This window comes from Equus przewalskii, chromosome 14 (assembly GCF_037783145.1).
Source record: "Equus przewalskii isolate Varuska chromosome 14, EquPr2, whole genome shotgun sequence".
Classification (NCBI taxonomy): domain Eukaryota; kingdom Metazoa; phylum Chordata; class Mammalia; order Perissodactyla; family Equidae; genus Equus; species Equus przewalskii.
The window spans coordinates 36842494-36859965 of NC_091844.1; the positions used below are offsets into that span (position 1 = coordinate 36842494).

At 45.8% G+C, this 17472-nt stretch overlaps 1 long non-coding RNA gene across 1 annotated transcript; it reads right to left on the bottom strand.

Moving 5' to 3' along the window:
- Positions 1-2593: 2593 nt before the first annotated feature.
- On the bottom strand, positions 2594-14368 carry LOC139075543 (uncharacterized). The gene is made up of 4 exons (XR_011526032.1): positions 14018-14368; positions 13329-13453; positions 5729-6178; positions 2594-3258 (listed from the first exon to the last, which is right to left on the bottom strand). It is a non-coding gene; the product is annotated as an uncharacterized lncRNA (long non-coding RNA).
- Positions 14369-17472: the final 3104 nt, after the last annotated feature.

Genomic DNA, 17472 nt, shown 5'->3' on the forward strand with positions numbered 1-17472 from the left:
AAAACATGGAAGAATATCTTTCTGAGATTAGGCAAAATTTTCTTGGATAAGACAGAAAATAACAGCCATAAAAGAAAAGAGAAAGAGAAGTTAGACTTCATGGGAATTAAAATCTTCTAGTCATTAAAAGAAACCATTAAGAAAACAAATAGGTAAGCAACAAAGTACAAAAAATATTCACAATGCATGTATCTGACAAAAGACTTATATCCAGACTACATGAAGAACTCACAAAGCAATAACTAAAAGGTAAACACCCCAATTTTTCAAAGATGCGCAAAAGATTTGAACAGACAACTCATGAAAGAAGATATATGAATGGCAAATAAGTACATGAAAAGTTGCTTAATATCATTAGCCATCAGGGAAAGACATATTAAAGTCACAATGTGATATCATTTCAAACCCATTCAAATGGCTACAGTTAAAAGCCCCAAATGTTGGTGCGCGTGTGGATCTCTCTTACATCTCTGGTTGTAAAACAGTCCGTTGGAAAATCACTTAATGATTTCTTACCAAGTTAAACATAGACTTGCTGCTAGAAACTGAATGCTTGTTTCCCCCCAAAATTCATAGGTTTGAAACTTAACCCATTGAGTGGTATTTGGAGGTGTGGCCTTTGGGAGTTGATTAGGTCCTGAGGCTGAAGCCCTCGTGAATAGGATTAGTGCCTTTATTTGGAGACTGCAGAAAGCTGAGAAAATGGCTGTCTAGGAACTAGGAATGGGGCTCTCACCAGACACTGAACCTGCAGGCACCTTGATCTTGGGTTTCCCAGCCTCCAGAACTGTGAAAAATAAATTTCTGTTGCTCATAAGCCACTCAGCGAATGGTATTCTGTTATAGCAGCTCAAGTGGACTGAGACTCCTGCCCTATGACCCAATAACTCTGCTCATGGGTATTTACCTAAAAGAAATGAAAACATACGCCCACAAAAAGAATTTTGTAAAGATGTTCACAGAAACTTTATTCATAATGGCCTCCAAACTGGAAATAACCCAAATGCCTGTCAACAGGATGGATAAACAATTGTGGAATATTCATACAATGAAATGCTACTTAGCAATCTCTCTCTCTTCATATACATTTACGTTTATTTTTATTCCTGAATCTGTACATATGGAAAACTGTGAGTCCACATTGATGCCCACAATTCTGATCTAGCCACTGCAAGTTTCACTTTTCCCTCTTTCCATATTTGTAACCCTCTTCTTTGACAGTGACATCCACTATCTTAACGTATTTACAAGTCATTCAGTCCCCTGGTATGTAATCATTCTTGCAACTCTCCCACCACCCTCTTCCCCCCTGGATGCCATCTTTACCACACACAGGCTCTGACGCAGCATGTTGGGCTGTCCCTTGATGGGGATGCCCTCCCTACCCCACTGGCTCTTGAACACACTGCTCTGGGCCGTTGAGGACTCTCACCTACCTACCTACCTTGTCTTGCCTCCTTCGTGGGTTTAGACCAAGTGGTTCAGGAAGAAAAGGGAAGTGACACGTAGAAGAAGAAAAGGAACAGATGGATTTAACTCTTGGTTATATTATTATTTTATAATTTAAACTCATTTTTTTCCTTCTAAACCATGCCCTAGGGAGCCTCAACTTTTACAACCAAGTGGGGGAAAAAAACAAGTAATTTTCTTAGACAAAAGGGCAGTTCTCTTTCTAAGAGAAATTCTCTCATTCTGCTAAGGGCATTTACTCAAACAGCTGCTAGTTGAAAAAATAACAATAGTTTTCCCCCCGATCTTTTCACTGTTGATAATATCAGCAAAGTCTTCCTTTGTGCCAAACGTATTTTATCTGCTTTAGAAACTCTGAGCTCGATTCTTCTCATTTCACAAATGAGAAGTTTGAGTCTCAGAGAGATTAATGGCGTGGCTGGGACCTGAAATACAGTTTTTGTCTCCTCCATAACTTGTGTTTCCCACCATACTGAATGGCTTCCCATAATCTACCAAGAGAGCAATGCATACAATTAACTACAACATGACTGAGAAGAATTATTCTAGTAGTCTGGGAACCCAGATGAGGAGATTCTGTAGGAAAGAAATTCTAGAGCAGGCTTTCCGGAGGGAGGAACATGTCATCAGCCTCAGGACAGTCCTGGCAGGCCTGAGAGGCAGGAGCAGGGAATTCATGCAGACCGGAGGTGTGAAGGGCTCTTTTTGTAAAATAACGGGTTTCCAAGCACACTTTTTTCCATGATTCCACTAGATTAGCATTAAATTTAATATTTACTTTTAATTTATTAAAGATTTGATATTTAATTTTTAAGATCCAGTGAATTATTAGGCTCACATCAGCCCTGAGGGAAGTGGGAGATAGCGGGCACTGAGTTAGGAAAAACTTGATTATCGAGTTTATTATATGAGAGGCATAAAATGCATAAAATCCCTCTTTATTACATTTTCTTTGAATTTTTAAATGTTATGGACATATTTTATGATATTGGTTTCTATCATCTGTTAAGAACAAATCTCCGGGGTACACAGAACCTCCTTTAACATTTGTACAATTTCCTGTGTCAAGAATTATTTCAAAATAAAGAGTGAAAAACAAGCAAACAAAAAACAACAACCAAGCTAAACAACACTGTAACAAATGTTTATTGTAGAATTGTACTTGAATTAAGTATTACGTTTCTTGGTGAGATCAACTCTTTCTATTACACATTTAGAAACCACTTAAATGTGGGTTTGAAATATCTGTACATTGAGCCATCCTTATACATCTTTGAAATAACATTATTTTCCCCAAACATGTTGTCTTTCTTTATTTCCCAAATTTAATCCCAGTTTTAAATGCTTCTTTTGCCCCAAATTGTTCTATCTTCGTAAGCTACAATCTGAAAATTTATTATTTCATTTCTTTTTTTTTTTTTAAAGATTGGCATCTGGGCTAACAACTGTTGCCAATCTTTCTCTTTTTTTTTTTTCTGCTTTATCTCCCCAAACACCTCCCCCCCCACCCCCCACCCCCTGCCGGTACATAGTTGTATATCTTAGTTGCAGGTCCTTCCAGTTGTGGGATGTTATTATTTTATTTCTTGTTGAAAAATTGAATATGAGCCACTACTCAAGGGGAAGCTCAGAAGGCAGGAGGAGCTCAGGTCCAGCTTGCTGACTTCTGTAAATGAGGCTCCAGCAGCACAGCATCCCTCATATGCCCCTCTGAACTGGTCACCTACAGTGGCGAGTGTAGTTTTTTTGGGGAATTGCTGTGATCTGATGTCAGTAGACTCAAGGTTCCTGTGGCATTGGGGAAGAAAAGAATGGGCCCTGAATTTGTTGCTAAGGAGTTGGACTTCATACTCTAGGCAAAAGAGAGTCACTAAGGCTCTTAATAGGGAGAAAGACCATTAATCTGTGTTCAGGAAGGTACCACATTTCCCCTAATCTAAGGTACCTGACTGTAAGACCCACCATTATTATATGTATCTATAGGAAAGAAAACACACCCAAGATGGGGAGGGGGCAGAGTAGGACACCAAAGGGCTACACTCTCACTAGAAGTGTAAACAAGAAATGAACCCAATTGCAGAAAGGGCCAGCAAGGACAACTGAAGGCCTCAACCTCGTCACCAGGTGGAAGGAAGAAAACAACAGTCTCCCCTGCGGCTGACACTCACACAGGTGTGAGGTCTGAAGCCACACCTCGATGTGGTCTAAGAATCGTGAAGCAGAAAATGTGAGTAGATCTCAGGTTGTGCTGGCGGAAGCAAACGCAACAGTGGTTCTCAGAGGTCCTCCTAGTTGGGGACATGAAGTTCGTATCTTGAGGCTGGCTGCGGGACATCTCCAACCCTCCAACGCTTCATAGCAAAGGAGGTCCCTTTCCTGGGACCTGCTCCTCCTCCTGTGGGCTCCTCAGTCACCCAAGGCAGAAACTGGGAGTTGTTCTAGATGATTCATTCTCCCTCACTCCTGGTTGTAGATTGAGAAGCTTGGGGTCCCTAGATTGTCAGTTCCTCACTCAGATACCCTTTGCAGGCCCAGGAATCTCACCTTGTTTGTACCCACAAATGATCAGATCTCAGGATCTGACTTACTTGAGATCAAACAGTGTTAATGAGAAGAGAACTTAATTGACATGCAGTGCAACATACACCGCCAAGGGCACTGGGAGACACATGTTCTAGACTAGCGTGTGTGCTCCCTGAAGGCCACCTCAAAGGGGGACAAATAATTCTGGAAAGGTTGTCTGGTGGCTCTAAAGTCAGCACCAAGGAGAGGGAGATGGTCCCTGATGGATGGAGGGACTGAGGGGGAACACATGGCACCTACAGATGCTGGCTTTACCCTCATGCTCTCATTTAATCCTTAAACAGCCCTATGAGGCAGAGTATTACCAGTGCCGTGGTATAGTGGAGGAAGGTGAAGCGCAGAGAGATTAAGTCGCCTCCCCAAGGTCACACAGGTAGAAGCTGGGATTCGAACTCAGGTAGTCTGTCTCCTGAGCCAGCGCTCATTGCCACACTCTACTGCTCACGCTCACAAAGGGAGAAGGAGGCTTGAGCACTGTAGCGAAGTCAAATAAGATGAGGGCACCCGTGCCTGTCACAAGAACCGTCTGGAAAGGGAGGGCTGTGGTGTGCGGAAACCGGATTGCAGCAGGTTGAGGGGGACGGGGATGAGGAAGTAGAAAACTCTTCTGTAGGCCTCTCTCATGAAGTGAGGCGATTAAAGGGAGTTTGTGGTTGGATTGTGCTTTTTTCCGAGGTTGGGAGGGACTTGAGCAGAGTTACTGGTGAGAAGTAGCTAGGGCAGCGAGAAAATAACCAGGCCCGGGAGATCTGCAGAGGGAGCAAGGAACAGGGTCAGGCGTAGGGGAAGCCGCCCTGGAGAGACCAGGACACGTCCTCTTAGTCTGAACACAGGGACCCAGGACCATTTGGGGATACCAGTAAATTTATGGGAGCGGAGCTTGACAGGCTCGTACCCTGTTTTCTTGGTGGTGAGGCCATTAGCTGAGGAGGGGACAAAAGCACTTTGGTATGGCCACCTCAGGGAATGAGAAAGGAACAAGGAAAGGAATTAGTGAGCAGTAGCTAGGCCCCACGCTCCCCAAGAATATCCTCAAAGACTTTAGCCATATTGTGCATTTCCAACTAATTCCATGAAGCAGCCTCTCTCCCCAGCTTGCCTGCCTCCTCCTGGCCCATCTCATCTTGAGAGATATGGTCCACATCTCATCTGAGGGGGTTAGCTTAGGGACGTGCTTGGCTGGTGCCATGGCATTAGTGGAAAGCAGGTTTTGTTTCTTTCTCCAGGAGGGGCAATTAGAAAAGAGTGTAGGTTCTAGATTCCTAGACTGAATCCTGACTCCAATATGTACCAGCTGTGTGACTTTGAGTAAGTGACTTAACCTCTCTGGGCTTCAGCTTCCCCATCTGTACAACAGGGATAATAATAGTGCCTATCTATAGGACTGTTGTGAGGATTAAATGAGTTTGTGTATATGAAACATTTTAGAACTATGCCAAGCCCATAATAAGTGCCCCAAAATGTTAGCTATTATTGTGAGATCTTCTTCTGATCTCTTATCCCAGTTGGCCTTGAAAGAGGCAGAGAAAGTTATGGCTAAAGCTATAATGGACCTATAACTCATGGGAAACCTCTAGAAGTTACTTACTTTTTCAACTAGCCAACGTAGACTTTTCTCTAGCAAGCGTACTATCAATTATCCACCAGAAATAAAGAAGGAAAGGCTGAAACTCACTTCTAAGGACTGATTCTGTTGCCTCAGTAACTCTTAAGATGCTGATAGCCACTCATCAAGGCTCCAGAAAGTTAGGTCTGAGAAGCATTAAGAGCAGTTGACAGTCTCTTGGATTCTTCAACCAGGCCTTACCTGGAAATCTTACTATTTTGCAAGTTCATATCATATTTTTGTCAGGACTCTTCTAGGTATGAATGATAGAAAAACAACACAAAAAAAATTGCTTCAGCAGAACAGGGCACTCATTTTCACACATGTAACCGAAAAGTCAGGAGTGGATTTGTCGGCGTTCAGGCATAGTTGGATCCAGCAGCTCACATGATGTCCTCAGCCTTAAGTCTCTCCATTACCTTTGGCTCTTTTCCTCTTTTCCCTTGCTTTTCTTCAGGCAGGCTCTCTTTACACAGTAGCCCCCAAATGCTCCAGGCTTACAGTCTCTCAGGATCAAATCTGCAGAAAGAGAGGACCCTTTTCTGGTTATTCCAGCAAACATCCTAGGATTAATGCTGAATTTTACCAATGTGGGCTGTAAGTCCATCCCTGAACCAAATGCTGTGGCTAGGGGCATGAAATATACTGATTGGCCAGGCCAGGGCTAGGTTTTCATCCTGCATGGAAAGAGACCCACAGGCGTGCCTATACGTGAACGCTATGTTCAGGGTCATTGCACGTGACAGCATTGCCCAGCACTGCAGGTGAACCACCCTGGTGGAAACAACAGATTTTCAGGTAAAGCTCTTCCTTTGCCCATCCCCCAAGAGCCACTGTGACCTGAGACTCACCCTCGTGAACCCTGAGAGAGAACGCAAGTTCCTTGTGCCCTTGACATCACATATAAAGACACAGCGCTGCCCATTGCTGTCTCTCCCCTTGAAACATAAGCATGTGTGGAGCAGACACTGTCAGCACCCGTGCAACATTCCCCTGGGCCTTACTACTGTGTGAACACCAGCCAGACTTCCAGCTGCACCAGGGCTGGGCTTTTTCTGGCTTCTGGAGCCTGCTCTGTCTGGCTAATGACAGGCCAGAAGTTCCAGAGAATTAACATCCCTCTAAACCCCAGAGCACCCCTCCACCAGTAATTGATGGTAGTTGGTATAGAAACAGCTACTCAGGCGGGTTAACTCCGAGGTGACTGTCCTGTGTAGATTCCAGTGTTGTCTTGTGGGATTAAGCTCCAGTTACCCCTGAAAACATCCCCTTCGTGGACACGTTCCCTTCCCCACTTCTGTACTTGTGTTGCCTCAGATCACCTCCCAAAGAAACTGTTTGTGCTCAAATCTTTGTCTCAGGCTCTCTTTCTCGGGGAACTGAAGCTAAGACCGAGTCCATCTTCGTGTGTGTGCACACATGCCACCGTGTTATAAAGATCATTTCTTGTTTGGCCTGTCCAACACCTACCTCTCTTTCCCACTGGAAAATGCCCCCCTTGTTTTGGGGTGCCTTTCCCTCTTCCCTAAGAATCATGTGGTCCAAATGGAAGCTGCCCCTTGCATGATTCCACCATCTTGGCCTCAGTGATTAGTCTAGGAGATGAGCAGATAACCTAAGAAGGGCCAATCAGAATCTCCACTGAGAATTTTTGAATTGTAGCTAAAAGGAAAGGAACAGAGCCTCTTAGGACTCATTTGCCAAGAAGTAACTCATCGTCTATAAGAGTGATGTTTGTGATTCTGGACTCCTTTTTGAGTCTGGTAGATAGATCTCCTATAATGATGGCACACAGGGAAGTTGAGGATTCCCTCATTTCTGCATCAGCCAACTCCACCATGTGTGACCCTTCATCTGTGGGTCCCGTTGCCAGGAAGTGGAGATCACCATGCTGGTTACACACCACTGCAATGCTATCCTAGCACACAGTATAGCGCCAGGCCGGAGCAGGCACTCAGTGTGTGGAATGTGTGAATGTGGATGATGATGACGTGTTTGACACGAACAATCACCCCACATTCTTGAGAAGTGTCATCACTGTCAGGGAACTGTCCCCTGCAGGCCCATGGCCTAAGAGTAGCAGGCCCCTGTCCTTAGAAGCGGTCTTTTCTCCTTGTCTACAGACCAGAGAGAACAAACTGTTGGGTGTGTATGAAGATGCCTTGGGTGACTGAGGACAGCCATCTTAAGAAAGTAAAGTGACCATATGAATAAGGAATAAAGTGGCGAAAATAGTGAAGTGGTAATATGAATAAAAAATTACAAAGATGTACTTTCACTTCCGAAAGCTATCCAAAAGAAAAAATACCCACACATAAAGGAGTCAATCACAATGATATGAAGGAGAAAAGAATTTGGGGGCGAAGAAATTCCTCAACATGACACTCAAGAGCAGACTCTGAGCTCTCCTGGGACTCTAAGTGTTGGAGTAATTGTCTGCCTGAGAAAGGGGAAAAATGTGTTTGGACCCCACAGAGGAGATGGCAGGCAGTAGGGTGGGGCCAGAGGGATCACAGCAAGCCAGGCATCCTGTGTTGGAATCTTCTCCTCTGACTCTTCAAATTTACTTTGTTAATTAACTTTTAATTGAAGCAGAACATACAATAAACTGCACAAATCAGAGGTGAAGTGTGTGACATATTTTTACCAAGTAAACACACCTGTGTAACCACCTCTAAGATCAAAATATAGGACATTACCTGAACCCCAGAAACTGCCCGTGTCTCCCCTCCCAGCTGTTTCTCCCAAAGGGAACCACTCTTCTGACATCTCATAGATTAGTTTTGCCTGATTTGGAACTTTACATAAGGGGATCATACAGTATGTATTATTTTGTGTCTAACGTCTTCCAGCTAAGATTACGACCGTGAGCTGCACCCATGTTGTCGTGTATCCGCGTGGTTTCCTCTTTTTTATTGCTGTCTAGTGTTATGTACCCACAGCCTTCATTTAAGATACTCCTCTACTGGTTTGGTGTGAATAGACGAGAGGTACCTTCAAAGCATGAAGGCAGAGAGAAACTTGAGGAAATTTATTGTTAGGAATTCACAGAATTGTACGGGATGTTTTCAACTCGCAGGGCCCTTGAATTGAAGTTTTGGGGAAACTTTATCTAACTCTCTGGGGAGAAAGGATGCCTCTGGGTTACAGGGACCGTGTGGCAGGCACTCTGCTAGGTGTTTGACCCTCTTTACTACAATTAATCCTTAAGACAAGTCCCTAGGTATTATCAGCCCTGTTTTAAAGATGAGGAAACTGAGGCTCTGTGAATTAAGTGACTTGCCTAACAACTGCAATGAGTAGGTAGAAATATGGAGAAGTATAATTAGAAGTGAAAAAAGTTGAATAGATTTGTAGATAAGCTTGATAATTATGGGTACAAAGACTAGAAGAGATGGATATTTAAAAGATTAAAAAACAGTTCCGTTAAAGATTAGTGAGATCGTAAATGCTTAAAAAAATTCTTTCACTATATATTGATTTTTCAATGAAAAAGAGATTTGAAAAAACACTTGCATCCTGCTTTTGCACCTCCCAAACCATGCTCAAACCTCTCAACTCAGTCTGGCCTCTTTCATCTCACTCTCCTTTTCTCTTCCCCAGACCTCAGATCAGATCAGATGGCTTACCTAGTTTCTCCTGTGATCTTATGTTCTCCAAATATACACACACCCTGCTTTGTGAGATGAGGCCTCTTTTTGGAGTGTCAGCTCTTTGCTTAAGAAGTCTTGCTCTGGTTTGATAATTTTCTGCTTTATGCTCATAAAAACTACTGGGGCATGTAGGATTCTACATAAATAAAAACATCACTACCTTGTCGTCATGGAGATGGGCCCCTCCCCGCTCCAGCCTGCAAGTCTGGTCTGTGCAGCCTTGCACAGTAGGCTTCAGAAGCTCCAACCTCACACAGAGACAGAACTGGCCCCTTGGCGTGTCACAGCTGCAGACAGCAGCTTCTGAGATGGGAACAGGTGGCTATGTTGCTGGCAAACCTCTGCTTTCCAGATTGACTTTGCCCACTGTATCATTACAGATATTGAGTCAGCTGTTGTCATTAAGACCTGAAATAACAGAAGCTTAAACTGAGCATAAGTTGATTTCCCCTAAGCAGTCCAGGACTGATCAAGGGGCTCCATCCCGTCGGGGATCCAGCTTCCTTCTATTTTATTGCTTTGCTAAATTTCAGTTATTGCCTTTATCTGCTTTCTCCAAGATGGCCCACCACCCTATCTCCATCCCAGCCAGAGAGATGGGGGAATGGGGTAAGGAGGGCATGCCCCTCCTTTAACATCCTGACTGGAGTTGCATCCATCCCACCGACCCTGTCCAAGGAGACAGGGCTGCATTACAGGAACATGGCCTCAGAGAGTAATGGCTAAACATTGCACTCCAGGGCCAGACTACCTGGCTTTGAACCCTGGCTCTACCACTTACTAGCTAGTTAACCTTGGACAAATTATTCAGCCACTCTATGCCTCAGTTTCCTTATCTGTAAAATGGAGATGACAATGATAATAACAGTACTCTCCCTTCAGCATTGTTGAAGCTTAAATGGGCTATTATGTGAAAATGTGAGGCTTTATATTTATATATAAATTAAACTTATATAAATTTATATATTAAGGGGCCAGCCCAGTGGCTCAACAGTTAAGTTTCCACGTTCTGCTTTGGCGACCTGGGGTTTGCTGGTTTGGATCCTGGGTGCAGACCTATGCACCACTTGTCAAGCCGTGCTGTGGCAGGTGTCCCACATAAAGTGGAGGAAGATGGGCACAGATGTTAGCTCAGGGCCAGTCTTCCTCAGCAAAAAGAGAAGGGTTGGTGGCGGATGTTAGCTCAGGGCTAACCTTCCTCAAAAAAAAATTTTTTTATATATTAAATGTGAAGCTTAAAGGAGCTATTATGTGGAAAGTGCTAAGAACAGTGTCTGCCATACATTAGGTGCTTATATATATATATATATATATATATATATATATATATAGTTTACAGATATAAACTAGCATAATTATCATGGAAGATTTTGGTACAATATGAAGTGGTGATAGTGGTGGTGGTGGTGGTGGTGGTAGTGGTGATAGTGGCAGTGGTGGTGGTGATGGTGGTTGTGGTGGTGGTAGTGTTGTTGGTAGTGGTGGTGGTGGTAGTGGTGGCAGTGGTGGTGATGGTGGTGGTTGTAGTGTTGTTGGTGGTGGTAGTAGTAGTGATGGTGGTGGTGGTAGTGTCATTGTTGGTGGTGGTAGTCATGGAGGTAGTTGTTGTAGTGGTGATAGAGGTGGTGGTGATGGCGGTACTGGTAGTGTTGTTGTTGTTGGTGGTGGTGGTGGTAGTGGTGAAGGTGTGACTACTAGAAGAGCTCACAGAGACCAGATCAGAGCACACTGAGAAATTCTATGTCTCTGCTATGCGACCTTGCACGCAGGGCTGACCTCATTCGGAGCACTCAGAGCATCCTGCAGACGCCTACCAGTGATGAGTCCCAACTTGACTGCAGCAGCTCCTGGCACAGAGCCAAGCCACAGCTGATAGTGTCAATTCCCAGGCAATATGACCTTGATCTGGGCTAAGTGAAACTAATTCTGGGTCAAAGAAGATGTCACCCAGCCACTTTTGGTTGAGAGGCCAAAGGTCCCCAGACCAGGAACAATAGTCACACATCTCCACTCAAGTCACAAATACAGATGATCAGGACCTCGGATTCTGCCAAACTCTAGGAGAGCTTCCATCCTGGGAGAAAAGTCCTCTGTGTCTTCGGGGGAAAGGAGACAGGGTTGGAATGAAGCATTTTAATCCTGATTCATAGTAAGAAGTGAATCAGCTCTGAAAAGCCTCCTACCTCCAGTACTTGGAGGAAAAGTCCTAAATACACCTGACCTTGCATGATTGTCTCATTTTGCGCTACATTTCTGTAGTCCATGTATCCCTAGGCCCTCGTGGACACACACCATCAAACACTGACTTGGGTTTGCAACAGGGTTTCAGGAGACGCTGACAGACATCTTTCACGTCCCATCTCTTGTCCCTTGGCCCATTCTTTGCTCTGGCCACTGTTGCAACCAGCTGTGAGCAGGTGTAGTGTGGCGGCACCTCACTTCAGCTGCTCCTGCATCTGTTGCTAGAATTTCTACCCTGGGACTTCCTGCCACTGCCAAGTGGGAAGCCAGCGAGAGCCTGATTAGCCTTGCTGGGGTGTGTACACACCCAGGAGTCTGAGAGGGTTAACACTCTCAGGGCAGCCGCTGACCGATGGGATATGGGACAGGCTGGATAAATACTCCCCTCTCCAGAGTCTCAGGTGGAAAATTCTCAGGCGCATTCTATGTGATTCCCCAGGAAGTCCCAGTAGTGTCATGCTGCCCACAGCTCCATCGAGTACCCTTGGATTGGCTTTCCCTCCTTCCTCATGTCATCATCCACTGTCCTCCACCCTGGCTCTTTGGGTTCATTTCCCAAAATAAACTACTTGCATAAAAGCCCTTGTCTCAGGTTTTGCCTTTTGGAGGAAACCCACACAGGGCACACAGAAGGGTCTTAGGGAGAAGACAGGATACGACATGACATAAGATCGTCTCGCTCTTACCCTCTGCTCTCTGCAGCATGGTGGGCTGAGAGGGTCTCTGGGGGTTGCCAGAAAAGGGGAAAAGAGTCATTGTACCCCATTTCATGGCTATAAACCGTCTCACCACTGAGGATTCCCAAATTTATAAATCCACCCTTACGTCCCCGAGCTCCAACCTCATATCTCAAGTGAAGTTGGCCAAGTCTGCCTCACATCTCCACCTGGCTGCCTAACAGGAAGCTCAAACACAACACAGCCAAAACAAGTCCTCACCTCTGCCCACCCCTCCCCACAGTCCCCGTGCTGTCTGTCCCTATCTTCCTGTTCCCAGTCAATAGCTCTATCATTCACCGTGAGCTTAGGCCAAAAACCTAGCAATCAACCTTGCTTCCTCTTCTTTCCTCACCCCTCTACATCTGATCTGTTAGCAAGGCTTTTGGGTTTGACTCTCTGATTACCATAGTTCTTCGATTCTAAGATACATACGACAACATCTATGAATTCAGAATGCGTCTTACAATCAATGGCACACCACAGTTTACTTAACAGCATCTTCCTTCCTTAGTGAGATTTGACCGCCCTCACCATCTCCTCCACTAACGCTCTGGTCCAACCCGCCCTGCGCCATGCAGGGGCCTCCTGACTAATCCTCCTGCTTCCACGCTGGCTCCACTTCAGTCTGTTCAGCATGCAGCAGCCAGAGAGATCTTTTAAAATTATAAATCAGTTCACCCTACTCTCTCGCTCAAAAGGTTTCAACAGCCTCCCATTATACTCAGATAAATTCCAAACTCTGCCACAGTGTGAGGCCCTACACGATCCGGTTCCTCGTCTCCTGCCGCTGCCCTCCTTACTTGCTGTGCTCCAGTCACTCCCTGGAACTTTCTTACGGTTCCCAGAATGGATCAAGCTCATTCCCCTCGCAGGGCCTTTGCAGGGCTGTTTCTTCTGCCTGGAAGAGCCTTTCCCCAGAGCATCCTCTGGCTCACCTCCTTCCCTTTATTCATGTCTTTGTTCAAACATCACCCTCCCCCCAGAGGCCTTGCCTGACCATCTCAGCTAAAACAATGAATCACCCGACCCTCACTTATTTTTCCTTAAAGCACTTACCTGAAATCATGTGATTTATTTCTTTGCTCACTGGCTTCTCTGTCTCGCCCAGTACAATGATGATCCCACAAGAGCAGGGATCTTATTTCCCAGGGCCTGACATATATTAGGTGCTCAGTAGATACCTGAATGAATGAATGAGTGAATATTCAAAGTATTGGTGACAAGCCTGGATAGCATCAGCCCCAGAGACAGCTAACCTCCCCTTTGCCCACTCTTTCCGCAGGAAGAAGGAGCCATTGTAGCAGCCGCCCCTGTTGGGGGGGGGGGGGGGAGGGACGCAGGCGCGACGGTGGAGTACAGAAGAGACATGGATTGTTTCAATTTAGTTCCGAGGTCAGGCTTTATGGCATTTATTTATTCATATCCCACCTCATTCCACAAAAGATTAGATGTGGCTTACAGGAAATAAACAGTACATCAGTGAAATATAAATACAGAATAAAATTAGGATGAGGGAAATGACCAGTCAGAATAGATTATCCAGGTGACAAGGTCTCATACACCTGACACATTTGGGTGGCAAACGTATCTCTGAGTTTGCTGGTAACCACAAGCAGAAGGCACGAAATGTCCTATGAAACTACATGGGGACACAAAAAAGGAAGGTGGGGCCGTGGTTGACAGGAGAATCTCGTGGCTCGCTGTGGATCTCTTCAGAGGGGCTGGATTGGGGGACCCAGTCTTACCTTTCCTCTTGCTCCAATAATTTGGGGGTGGAGAGGAAGGGAGGGTTGGGATGGAGGATTCACTTTGAAAGTCCAACTCTGTGGATGGCCACACCTCCTGTTTTGTCCAATTTTCTTAGCTGGGCCTCAGCAAACCCAGTTGCTGGGCCTAACTTGAGACCTCCAGCCTTGTCACCCCATCTCCCCTTCCTCCCATGAGAGATACAGCACCCATCGTCCACTTTCTGGGTGAACGATAAATTGGAGACACTCCAGTTACATTTTGTTTTATCCCCTTGTATTTACATGTCTGACCCAAACTTCAGCTGAAGCTGAGGTTCCCATCTTAGCCCTCAGTTGGTTCATCGCTTTGGAATGTGGTAGACGGTCAGAGTCCAATTCATTCTGCGAACTTCTTTAATCACAGAAGGGCCATTGTTCCAGGAGCAGAGTTACTCACCAGGGTGAGCTGAGGCGGCATATCTGGACAGGCCTATCTGGTAGTCAGTCGTCAGGCAGCTGTGACGGCACCTGGTTTACTGGTTTCTGACTTACCTTGGTTGCCTCTCCCTTAACGCGGATGCTGCACCAAGGACACACAAGCCAAGGGAATCCCAGCCCCGAGAAAGCTAAAAAATTTTTCCCCAAAAGGTACAACACGGTGGTTCTGAGCTCTACGTCAGCAGCTGATCCTAAGGGTACGCTACAGTGACTCTGAGGCGCCTCTGAACACAGTTTAATTTCATAGATAATGGAAACACCCAAAGTCCATCAACTGGAGAATAAGTTGTGTTCATCCATACAACAGAATGAAAAAAGAACAAAAGGATGAACTCAGCAATAAAAGAGAATGAACTGCTAATATACACTGTAACATGGGTGAATTTCAGAAACACACTCAGTGAAAGAAGCCAGTAATAAAAGAGTAAATAATGTATGATTCCATTTATGTGAAGTCCCAGAACCTACAGAACCAATCCGTGGTGACAGAAATCAGAATAGTGGGTGCCCATGAGGGTGGGTTTGCCTGGAGGGGGAGTGAGGGAACTTTCTGGGGTGATGAAGAGTCTACGTCTTGATGGTGGTGGTGGTGACACAGTTGTATACATCTGTTAAAACTTGTTAGATTGTACATTTGTGTCCATGAGTGATGCCGTATGTAAAGTTTACCTCCAAAACTAAAAAAATAATAATAAAATGAAGAAGTAATTATTGACCTATGAAGTTAATTATGCTGTGCTGTTGAACTGAAAGCAGGTTTGAAACATCTTGTGCTCTGTGAATGCTTGTATAAATATATCTGATTATCTAGTGCAATTAAGATTGTTTTTAAAATCACCAAAGTGAACTTGTCCATCCCCTCACCGGTGAGTGTAAAATGAGATCAAACTTGCAATTCCCCAAATGAGAGGGATTCCTGGATCTCAGCCCCAATCGCCCAGTCACCTCTGCCCACTCCAGGGTGTTTCCCAAGAATTTCTGGAAGTCCTTAAAAAGATACCCCCAGGTGCCCCAAACCCTTCTGTCCGCGGCCGTCACCAGGCAGGATCTGGAGGATCTCCCTCTCCCCTCCAGGCCCCCTGCTATGGGCCCTTCCCTCCAAGTCAGAGCGCAGAGAGCCTCCTGCAGATGCTGCCAACGCTGCCTCTTCCCAGAGATGCTCACTTCCAGGCATGAGCAGGGAGAGGGTGTTCCCCTACCTCCCGTAGGTCCAGGCAAGTGGGGCCCTGCCCCTCTCACAATCCCTCCGCTCCTGCTCTGGAACGCCTGTCTCGAAATGTAGGGAGGTTCCTGGCACCTGTGGAGAGGCTAGTGAGTGGCCCCTCCCACCAGTGGGTGCAGTGTTGTGTTCAGGGTCACGGGAGATTGGGGCACTGGAACGGTGTGGACACGCTTGTTTTGGGACATTCTCACTCATGTTGGACTAAGGACAAGGTCGGGGTTTTGGGGTAGCCATGGCCCACCTCTGAGTTGGGCCTGAGCTGCACATATCAGCCATGCATCAACTCTCACCCACGAGTGTTCCCACTGCCGTGTCACTCCCAGTGGACAGTACCTGAGGGCAGCAGGGGTGGCAGTGAGTGTCCTTTATCCTGTGGCATACGCTCCTCCTCTCATCACTGTCACCCCACCTGTACCACAGGCTCTGGGACACTTGTTGCACAGTCTCCTTGGATTGCCTTGCCTGTCTCCTCAAGGGTTGTTTTTTCCTTTTTGGTGAGGAAGATTGGCCCTGAGCTAACATCTGTTGCCAATCTTCCTCTTTTGCTTGAGGAAGATTTTCGCTGACCTAACATCTGTGCCCATCTTCCTCTATTTTGTATGTGGGATGCCGCCACAGCATAGCTTGGTGAGCGGTGTGTAGGTCCCTACCTGGAATCCTAACCGTGCAAACTTAACCATTACACCACCCATCCTGGAAGGATTTTTAAACATGCTTGGTCTTGCCATGCTAGTGGGCTTTTTAATCAATGACATCATGGTCTCCCAGGTGGGTCTTAAACCTTGCAGGACAAGGTCTGACTCTTTTTGTGCTAGTGGGACAGATCTTCTGGCTCCGCCTTCCGGTCCCTCACTTGTCCTCCCTGCTGGCAGCCGTGTTTGGAAGGCAGGGGCACCTCCTCTTGAAAGAGATCACGTTCTAGGAACGCCGTGATTCAGCCTAGAGAGTCTAATAGGAAAAGACAAGATCAGAAGATGTCTTTATGCTTTTGCTGTAAAATTCCTATCAGTAAGTTGAATGTGACTAGAAAACAGATTGCTGTTCACATTTCCGTGCATCCTCTGGGTGAGTCTACCATGTGTGGTCATCATCAAGGAAGCACAGAACCACCTTGGAGAGCATGATCGACAGCCGGCCGCATGATGGACGCTGCCTCGTCAGGAGTAAGGATATAACCAGTAGTAAATAACGGTCCCAGAGCCGCAGAGGTAAGAAGATCCACACTGTTTAATGACAAAGGGGTCCAAGGCCCACAGGACTGTGAGGAACAGCACCATGGCCACCTGTTTGGGTGCTCGGACTTTACGAAGAATCTCCAGGTGCACTGATTGAACAATAAACACATAGAGAAGTACCTCTTTTCTACCCATTATTCTAAACCTTCATCATTAAATGGCTACATCTAACACGAACCTATGAATTTAGTAATACATTTTTAAATCACATGGTTTATATAGACAGAGACCAGAAAACATATCCGCCTGGGACCCCACACACCCTAAGGGTGGCACTGGTATCTCCCCTAGTCTGTGCCAAGCTTGTTCCCTCTGGGTAGAAGGAGCTGCCCACAGCCAGGCCCCCAGGTCTTTCATGAAACCATTCCCCTCAATTCCTGCAAGCAGTTCTCAGCACTGAAAAGCCCATTTTGCTGGTGTTGGTCCTCAAAGCAAAGAGTACTCCCCAAAGGTCAATAGACATGTCCACACCTAGAGGCAAAAAATCTCCTGGCAGCTTTAAATGGATCGCCATTTCC